General features: G+C 39.1%; 1 long non-coding RNA gene across 1 annotated transcript; it reads left to right on the top strand.

Moving 5' to 3' along the window:
* Positions 1-417: 417 nt before the first annotated feature.
* Positions 418-4,075, top strand: LOC121241890. The gene is made up of 3 exons (XR_005935833.1): positions 418-579; positions 1,962-1,967; positions 3,917-4,075. It is a non-coding gene; the product is annotated as an uncharacterized LOC121241890 (long non-coding RNA).
* The last annotated feature ends 4,904 nt before the right edge of the window (positions 4,076-8,979 follow it).

The raw sequence follows: 8,979 nt of genomic DNA, 5'->3' as shown, positions 1-8,979 counted from the left end.
CCTCCACCTTCTTCCTAAGCGCATTGTCAAATTGATCGATGAATTCTTTCAACGTCGTACCAGAATGCACGAACCCATCGAAGAAAGCATTCATGCTCTCAGAACGCTGTGTTGTGCTCATGGCAGCCCAAAAAACTCCCTTAAGGTAAATCGGTACCTAGAACGACTTCTTATTGTACAACCCTTGTAGCTATGCATTTTCATCTAGCTCATACTTCTGAATAAGTTGCCCCCACTTCTCCTCAAACTCATCACATGTCCATGAATCATATAGGGCACTCTGGATGACAATCTTCAACCTTGCGTGGAAGGTAGCGTGAGATCCCAATTTCTCAGGCAGCTTTCACATTATATGCCATAAACAATATCTATGACAAGAGTCTGGGAAGACCAACGCAATAGCAGCCTTCATTGCTATTAGAGCCTGACCATTCATGCACTCCAACCATATTTGAAACAACCACACAAAAGTACTTGTGTCCTCGCTTGAAATCAAGCCAGCCCCTAACAGTATAGACTGCCCATGATGATTTACACCAACAAATGGAGCAAACGACATACTATATCTATTTGTTAGGTGTGACGCCCTGACTCCCACGTACAGAAACGCGAGAATTGTGACGACGGGATGATGACAACACGGTCATGCATCCCAACAATAGTGTCAAGTGTGTGTACATGCAACAATGTATAATAAACAACGCAGCGGATAAATTAAGTAAGTCAACTAAGTACCAGAATTTTTAATACCAATTTACATAAGCAAAACGTTTAAAAAGAGTTATACAGTTATCCCAAGATAAAATATAATACAAGTCAAATACAAATACGAGTGATCCCAAATCACCCTTGAGCGGAGCCGAATCCTCAGGCTCACCCTCAGCTTCATATCGAAATCTGCATTACCATAAAACGGTACTGCAGGTAAGTATATTCCAAAATCCTTCGAGATAAAAACACATTAATGCAACCAACAAACAAATCCCAAACCTCATTTTTTTCGAAAATGATTATTTTCCAACACACGCCAAAAACCTCATTTGACCATAAACACACCATAAATAATATCCATCATTTTTCTAGAAAATATGCTCGTAACCATTAAATCATGAACCGAAAACAAAATCATTTATCGGACACTGTAGGTGGGCATCGTAGGCGGGACTCTACTACCATCCCTGCTTACCACCATTCCTACCGCATGCACCGTAGGCGGGAATCAAAGGCGGGATACCACCATCCCTACCGCTTGCACCTAGGTGGGAATCACATGCGGGACTATACCACCATCCCTGCTTACCACCATCCCTACAATTCCTTTTCACACAAGAGGTACTTATCAGAGCACTGTAGAAGGGAATCACAGGCAGGACTCTACCACCATCCCTGCTTACCACCATCCCTACCGGGTGCACCGTAGGCGGGACTATACCACCATCCCTGCTTACCACCATCTCTACAGTCGCTTTTCCTTATTCTCAAACCAGTCAATCCAATCATTTCAAACATACTTAAAATCATTTCTCACATGAAAACCCAGTTTTCAAATAAACACATGAACATGAATGCAATTACACGAAAACCCAGTTTCATTTACAAACATGATCATGCATGCAAACATGCAATGTACATGAAACGTCTCATTACCCAACAACCAACAATTCACAACACAGTCCCAAAACACAAACAATTCCATCCGACCCCCTACTCCTCGGACTCAGTCCGGCATAACCAACCAGTTCACCGTAAAATAAGTTAGTGCAAAATTACATTTAAATCACAAAAGTTATTTGAGAAAATACTTACAGTGCTATATAATAATTTCTGAAAGATCACAGAGGTGCAAGAAGTGGCAACACAGCTACAGAACAGTGCAAAATGCACTGTGGCCGTGGGTCTCAAAAACTCACTTTCGAACGAGGACAAACCAAGACCCGAAATTGATAGGGTAGGGCTTAGAGATGTCGGTGAAGCTAATGGTGGTGGTGGCTGGCCGTGGGTGGCAGCGTAGAAGGTGGTTAAAGGCTAAAATACCCAAAATGGAAATGTTGATGAATGTGCTTCACTGGTGGTAAATTGGGGCTGAGGATGGGTGCATTAGGTTGCTATGAGGTCGATGATGAAGTGGTGAAGAAATGGTGGCCGGAGGTAGCGCGACAGCACGCTGGAGAAAACGGAGGCCGCGGCTTTAAGCTGATCGTGGGAGCAAATGGTGGCGCGAGAGTGGATGAGATTGGAGGGTGGTGGTTGCCAGCAGGTGGGGAAGGGAAGGAGAGGGGCGGTGAGGCACACGATGGCGTGCGGCGGTGGCTGGGTGGAGGAGAAGAAACGCATGGGGAGAGAGAAAGAGAGGGGCTTTGCATGCTGGAAGAGCAGCGAAGAGAAATGGAAAGAAAGAAAAAAGAAGAAAAGAAAAAGGGGAAAAAGAAAAGTGAGGGAAAAGAAATGAGGTCCAATCCTCACATCTTAGGTCACAAATATGATCCAACGAAAATAATTTCAAAACAACAAATAAAATAAAATAATTTAAACGTAATGATAAAATGAAAATAAAATAATTAAATCCAACAATAAATTAATTTAAATGCATAACAATAATTAATATTAAGGAAACCTATCAAATTATATTTTCACAAATTAAAAATCATAAAAATAAACCCACTAAAAATTTGACAATTTTAAAACAAGAGAATAAATTTTTGAATTAATAAAAATAATCATTCAATAAAAATACACTAAAATACGGGGTGTTACATTAGGTATGTCATATTGAATAGGGCTGCAACCCGACCAAATCGCTTGGTATATGGGCCCGATCCAACCCGACCCGCATGCTTTGTTGCGGGGACGCAGCCCGACCCGACCCGATATCGGGCCAACCCGTTCTTAATGTTTGAAAGAAAAAGGTTGCAACAAATGTACGCTCCAACAAGGAGCAAACAAGTCAGAAGCTATTGAAAGGGAAAAAATGCAATATCAGGTGAAGAACATCAAGTCAGAGAGCAAAATGAAGAAATCCAAAATCAAAATGAAGAAGAGGAAGATGAAGAGGAGGGAGGGTTTGTAACGATTGTTGGGTTCACGGAGGAAAACCCAACTAGAAGAGCAACGGTTGGAGCTGGAGATTGGGATTCTCATCCTTCTTCATATTCCTCCTCTTTTTCTTCACCTTATCTTCAACCTTGGTACGAGAATGCCAAGGTAGTACTGGATTTATCCTTTAATAATTCATTATATTATAGTAATTTCTCTATAGTTTAATGGTGTTCTTCTTGTTTCAATATCGGGCCCGTCCCACTTTGTACATAACAGAAAGTACCACATACCTGGAATTTTCCTTGTCATGACTCATTTGATCTCTAAATTATAAAGGCATGCTGAAGAGTGGAGATCAGAACCGAACCCCCTTAGTTGCAGAGATTACCCACTTTACTCATCACAGTCACTTCTCTACCGGCCACCCTAAACAATGATCTTTTGGGTTTTCTTGGCCCTCTTTCTACATGCGCCGGCACCATTGTGGTGTACCTACTCTGCATCTGTCTCTTCTGGTACGTAAAGAATTCCAAGAACGAGCCGCAATGTCTAGTTTGTAGGTCCAAGCTCGAGTCCCCGTTCTTCAATGCCGCATCCATGACCATCTCGTGCTGCTTCAGCTTATCGCTGTAATTTATTCTTCCTCTACAATCACGTATCGATCTTCAGTGGTGGATCTGAGTTTTTTCGAATCGTTTTTGCAGAAGAAGTAGCGGAAGACCTTGGAAGTTCGTTTTGACAGTGACATTAATTGGGTTGAGATTTAGCGGGTTGGATGGGTCTAATCCGAGTATCAATACAAACTGGGTTTTTCCGTTCGGTTCGGGTCGGGTCGGGTCAATCGGACGGGACGGTTGAACGGTTTGTTGCACAGGCCTAGTATTGAAGGTGATAACATCTCTGAAATACTCATACGCTACCCTATTACGTGCGTTAGCCCAGAACACATTTCTCAGTCTCAGCTCGTCATCCACATCAATCACATAAACAAAACCATCATTCTGCAACCTCATCCTCTTGAAGTACTCAGTGAGTGCTTTGCCACCACCTTTATCCAGCCTTAATTGTCGAGCTTTGTCAATAAAATTTTGATAGTCTTTTTCTTGAAACTGCAGATTCTCGAACCCCCCGTATCAACAACAAGTGCTCCAAAATTCTTGTTCATTTGAATACCTGCTTTGTCATTCAAATAAAGCATCCTCTAACTGTATTCATCTAAATACTTGTGCGATCTAAAGAATCTAGACTTTTGTGGGCTGACAATACTATGATTATAGGCAATCTCAACAGTGGTCACCACCCAAGTACCCTCCACCAAGTGAGCATTTATCCTTGCCTTACAATCCGTTTTAATAGTTGGATGTGGCCTCGAGATATTACTATGGCTAGGATGATACTTGCTGCCACGTGCACACCCAATCGTCAAATACTTCACCCTCTCATTAGCCTTTCTCTTCGTCCTTTGTTTAATAACAGCAAAATCTTTTTGCTTAGCATATCGCATGTAATAGGCCATAAGCTTGTGATCAGTGGCAAACTTCATACCAGGTTTGGGCTCCTCCTCAACTCGATCATGATCAGAATTTTCTTCATTTATCTCCTCGGCTTCTGTCTCTACGTCTAATGAAGCACCTCCAACATTATTTTCACTTTCAGATATAAATGGCACAATCTCCGGATTACTTGTGGTCTTTTCAAAACTTGTCAAGTCTTCTCCGGTACTCGATGGGGTGCATGGCATTTGTTGAAGAAGTCCCGAACCCTCCGCATCAGTCGACAGGAACATTGTTGAAAAATATGGCATTGGTGGGGGCTGCAGTGAGGCACAGTGTTAGAACGGGTAACAACGCACACATCCAAAAAATAAAATATTATAAAGGAATCTACCTGGTTCGTTTGTTGAACACGACCTGACTCTTCCGCATTAGTCAACGGAGGGTAGATGAGCGTTGTTGGAAACAATGGCATTTGTGGGCCTATAATCCGACTCGGTGTTAGAACGGGTATCAATGCACATAAGGAAAAAATTTGAAAGGTTAGAAAGGAATCTACCTAGATTGTTTGTTGAAGATGACCCGACTCCTCCACATTATTTGACGGAGGGTAGATGAACATTGTTGGAAAATGTGACATTGGTGAGGGCTGCAATCAGGCATGGTGTTAGAATGAGTAACAATGCACGCATCCAAAAAAATAAAATATTATAAAGGAATCTACCTGGTTCGTTTGTTGAACACAACCCGACTCCTCCGCATTAGACGACAGAGAGTAGATGAACGTTGTTGGAAACAATGGCATTGGTGGGGCCTGTAATCCGACTTGGTGCTAGAACAGGTAACAATGTACTTAAGGAAAAAATTTGAAAGGTTAGAAAGGAATCTACCTAGATCGTTTGTTGAAGATGACCTGACTCCTCTGCATTAGTCGACAGAAGGTAGATGAACGTTGTTGGAAAATTTGGGGGCTGCAATCAGGCACAGTGTTAGAACAAGTAACAATGCACGCTTCGAAAAATATAATGTCAGAAAGGAATCTACCTGGTTCATTTTTTGAACATGGCCCGACTCCTCCACATTACTCGACGGAAGATAGATGAACGTTGTTGAAAAATGTGGCATTGGTGGGGGCTATACTCGGCCATGATGTTATAACGGGTAACAATGAACTTAAGGGAAAAAATTGAAAATTGAAAATGGAATGTACCTGGCTACCCCATGTGTATGTATATGAATTCGGATATGCATTTGGATGAATCATAAATGGCGGGTAGTAAGCATTTCTTGGATAGAGAGAGACCTACAATACACAAATAAAAATACATTAACTATTGGAATCGAGACACCTTCCTTTTGTGAATGACCAATATATCATACCTAAGTCGGTGGAACTAGTGTAGAAGGGTTGGGTGGCCTTCTATCTTCCTCTTTGTCCATCATGCTATTTCAACTGTGTTTTTAGATCAACATTACAAGAAAAAAACCCTTAGTCCATTATCATAATATTAAATCGACATTACAAGAAAAAAACCATTAGTTACTGCTACATTTGTGACTTTTCTATACTCTGTAGCATAGCTTATTGTTATGTTATTTTTGTAAGCTTTAGTTGGTTTTCTTAGTGTGTCAGATTTCGGCTGTTGGAATCAATCGTGCCTTAAGATTTGCCTCTGACTTGTGCATTTTATATTGAACATTGTTAGTTTAATTATTTTGGGAGTTTTAAGGTTGGAAAATTGTGTTTAAAACTAACCTCTAGTTTACTTTGAACTTTGCAATTCAGTTAGTACCTTAGCCCATTTAGCATAACATGGTATTTGATTTTCTTTTGAGTATTGCATATCATTTTCACTTGCTAAATTAACTAAATGTAAATTGAAAGTTGCTTGGAAAACTCTTTAATACCCTAGAACAAGCTTTCAAGATTTAGGAGCATTGCATACCTTGCAAGAATAGCACAATGCAGACGACGGAAGGCAAGCGGCAGAAGGCAGACGGCACACGGATGACGGCAGATGGCACAAGGACGATGGCAGAAGAGCGGTAGGAACCAAGCGGGAGGGACGAGGTTGCAGGAACCAAGCAGGAGAGAGAAATTTCCAATTTCCAATTTCATTTTTGTGTAATTTCTTCTTTGTGGGCACTGATGAACCTTGTATGATGGTTTATTTGAGCCATATATTTACTAGGGACCTTAGTGATAACTTATTTGAGCCATCACAAGCTCCAACATGGTTCTCAACCTTTTCATCACTCACCACACTGTAAGTCTTCAATCTTTCACAAATGAAAATTCTACAAACTTCCTCAATATTAATGGTATAGGTTCATAAGAATATTCTAAAATAAAGAGAAATTAATTGTTAGTTTGATAACTCATGATACTCGAATTCATTTCTCAGGAAATTGAGAGATAACAAATTTAGTGACACATTGGACATGCCTGAGGAGATCAGCCAACAACTGAAGCTTGTTGATTTACAAAACAACGACATTTCTTATCTTGTACCAGTGGGCACTAAATACTATAATTCCTTAATGTGAGTGAATTCATGGCCTTAATTAAATGTTCAATTCGAAAATAAATATGTTGTGTATTTTCCTCTGACCATCAACATTCTTTGTCAATTTGATGTACTTTAGACTAAAAGGAAACCCAGTGTGTAACGACTCTGCTATGTTGGATACTAATTACTACCAGCAAAATCACCAACCACCAAAGCCCTATTCTACTCACTACAACACAATTTGTCTTTTGTGACAGAGGAAACTGTCACAAAAAATTACCAAATTGTTACTAAAGATATTTGGTGACAGTTTGTCAACACGATCGTCACCTAATGTGCGTCATGGAAAATAATTGGTGACGGTTTACCATTGAATCATCACTAAAAGTATTTTTAGTGACGGTTGGAGGTGTTCCATTTGGTGTAACGTTCGAATGTCCAATTGAATGTTCGAGCGGCAACCCAACCAATTGGAGTTCGAATGACAGAAGTTGACATTCGTTGATTCTAGTTCGAACGTATCATATTTACGTTTGAACGTTTATACGTCCGAACGTTAATTTCAATAAACATTTGAATTTCCGTTTGAACATTAACGGACCAATGTTCAAACGTAACAGGTTTAACGTTCACACATTATTTCGAATGTTAACGAACAAGCATTCGAACTCAAGTGGTACATTCAGAGGTTTATTCAAACGTTAATCGTTTAATCATTCGAACATTTTATTCTTTTGAGGGTGAATACGTTCGAACGTTGATGCCTACGTTCGAATGTTACTATATAATTTTGTGCATTCACGTTCGAACATTGTGAACCAATGTTCGAATGTTTTAATTTACATTCGAACGTACAGATCAAAAATAATATTTTTATAAAATTTAAAAACATATCAATTGTATCATATTACATACCATCAATTAACAACTAATAATGTCTTATAAAATTTTAAAATTAGATATTAAAATTAGTTATATACCCTGATAAAATTGATAAAATTCATTTCTTCTTCTTTCCCCGCCCATCGCGATTCTGTTGTAACGACATAACACGCTCCATTTGCACCATCATCTCCAGCTGCACTTGCTCTTGGACTTCACTGCATTTCTTTCCTCCTGATCTCTCTGTTGGTCCTGCAAACGCGTCTTTAAATGAGACTGTCGCTCTAAGAGAGACTCTAACTCTTGCTGTCTCGACCTCATATTCTCATTCTCACGCCGTGTAACTTTTAAATCTTTGTTAAGAATATTAATTTGTGAAGTAGATAAGGTTGAGGAGGATGAACATCTATGCTTGAAATATCATCCCAAACCTCTTGCCATACTAGACTACGGCCCAAGCACTTGCTTGAATATGTCTATGTCAGTAGGACAGGATTCCCCAGAAGCTTACTGCATCTGCATCATTTTTTCCTACATTTTGAAAGAAAATACATCGTTAAAAAGATACATCGTTAAAAAGTAACGTATTAAAAGAAATAAAAATAAAAAATAAATTATCCACATGTTGTATAATTTATTTAACAAAATTAACATTGCTTACATAATTATCTGCAGCACCAGGATCCATCCACTCACTACACTCATTAGTGTGAGTAGCAGCATAGACATGAATGAGAGAAAAGTTTTCAGGATCATCACATTTCTAACAAAACGACATTAACAATTTTAAAAAGATAATGTTAGTACTTATTAAATAAAAGAATATCAGAAAAATAAATGAATTCTATAATTTTTTAATTACCATTTTTTCAGCAAGACAGTGGAATGACTTTGAACCAGCACGATGGTGGATAGTTAGAGCCGATCTATTATGTGCATTTGTAGAACTCAAGTGCTACACAATTAATTAAGAATGTTAATTGTAATATGTATACATATAATATAAAGAATGACTATGAATGTAAATAATTAAAAGATATAAATGTAAAATACTTTGA

This window comes from Juglans microcarpa x Juglans regia, chromosome 8D (genome assembly GCF_004785595.1).
Source record: "Juglans microcarpa x Juglans regia isolate MS1-56 chromosome 8D, Jm3101_v1.0, whole genome shotgun sequence".
Taxonomy (NCBI): domain Eukaryota; kingdom Viridiplantae; phylum Streptophyta; class Magnoliopsida; order Fagales; family Juglandaceae; genus Juglans; species Juglans microcarpa x Juglans regia.
Note: the sequence above shows the minus strand (reverse complement) of the source record. Positions and strands in the feature narration are given on the sequence as shown.